Raw genomic sequence first — 1,489 nt, 5'->3', positions numbered from 1 at the left:
TCTATATATATATATATATATATATATATATATATATAAAATTTTTTTTGTCTCTGCTTCAATACAAGAAGCTACCTGTTGAGCAGCCAAGCTTGCTTTCTGGATGAGATCCTGTCAAAGCAAGGAGATCCTGACAAAGTGGGGGATGGGTCTCTGCTGCTTTAAGTTCAAGACCCTACAATTAGATTGAGCCTTGATAAGAGAACTTTGTCTTGGCTCGTTATTTCTCTTGCCATCCTTCCCATCCATCCCCAGCTTTCCTTTCAGGAACCCTGTAACCCGTGGCCGCTGGCGGCTACAGTTGGCAATAATGTATGAGACCACACAAGTAGGATTTGAATTTCTAGTAAGCACCCAGAAAAGCCACTGTTCATTTTCAGACCTGGCTCACATTTCCCATTGGAGCTATAGTCACAGTTATGTTTGCAGTATAATTATTGAGGAGGAATCTTCTTTTGCCAAATTGGTTGGTACATTGCCTTCTAGAATATTCTTCCATCTGCTAAATTTGTTTATTTATTGTTGTTATTTTTTGAAACAGGATTTCATGTAGCCTATGATGACCTTGAACTTACTATGAGCCAAGGTCGGCTTTGAACTCTTGATCCTCCTGTCCCCATCTCTCCAGCACTGTGATTACAGGCTTCTGCCACTATGCCTTACCTCTCATATAGTTTTTATTATATCACATGTTTCTCCAAAACCTACCGACTTCCCTTTGCTTACTGGATCAAACCTAAATTCAGATTAGCATTTGGAGCCCTTGCTTTCTATTTTTCTTTTTACCCCAGTGCTCGGAAGGATTTGATTTCTGGAAGGTTGAGAAAGCACCTGATGGATTTCAACCATGAATGACTGCTCCAGATAAAGCAAATCAAACAAAACAAACAAATTTTACTGCAGTGTTGCTGATATCCAATGGAACTGTACATTCTTTTCTTGCTCAAGGGCTCAACCCTAAGGTATTTATGCAGTTATTCACGAAAGGCAGGCACTAAGCTACATCTTCCTAACCTTTGTGATTGAGACAGGGTCTTACTAGGTAGCTGGGGCTTGCCTCACACTCCTGACTCTCCTGCCTCAACTTCCCAAATACTGGGATTATAGGCTTGTGCCATTCATTACCCATTACATATTTGAAGGGCACAATTTGACAATATGTTTGCATATGTATACACTAATGAAAGGATGGCAGTTAACATAGTGAATGGATCCATTACCAACATTTTCATGTGTCCCTCTGTAACCCCTCCATCAAAGCAAACAGCTTTCAGCATACTGTTACTTTAGACTAGTTTATGTCCCCTAGGCTTTTCTTTCTAGAATTTTGTTGTTGTTGTTTTTTGTTTTTTCGAGACAGGGTTTCTCTGTGTAGCCCTGGCTGTCCTGGAGCTCACTCTGTAGACCAGGCTGGCCTCGAACTCAGAAATCCACCTGCCTCTGCCTCCCGAGTGCTGGGATTAAAGGCGTGCACCACCACGCTCAGCTA

The sequence above is a fragment of the Mus pahari genome, chromosome X, assembly GCF_900095145.1.
Source record: "Mus pahari chromosome X, PAHARI_EIJ_v1.1, whole genome shotgun sequence".
Taxonomy (NCBI): Eukaryota; Metazoa; Chordata; class Mammalia; order Rodentia; family Muridae; genus Mus; species Mus pahari.
The sequence above is the reverse complement of the archived record's forward strand: the minus strand, read 5'-3'. Positions refer to the sequence as shown.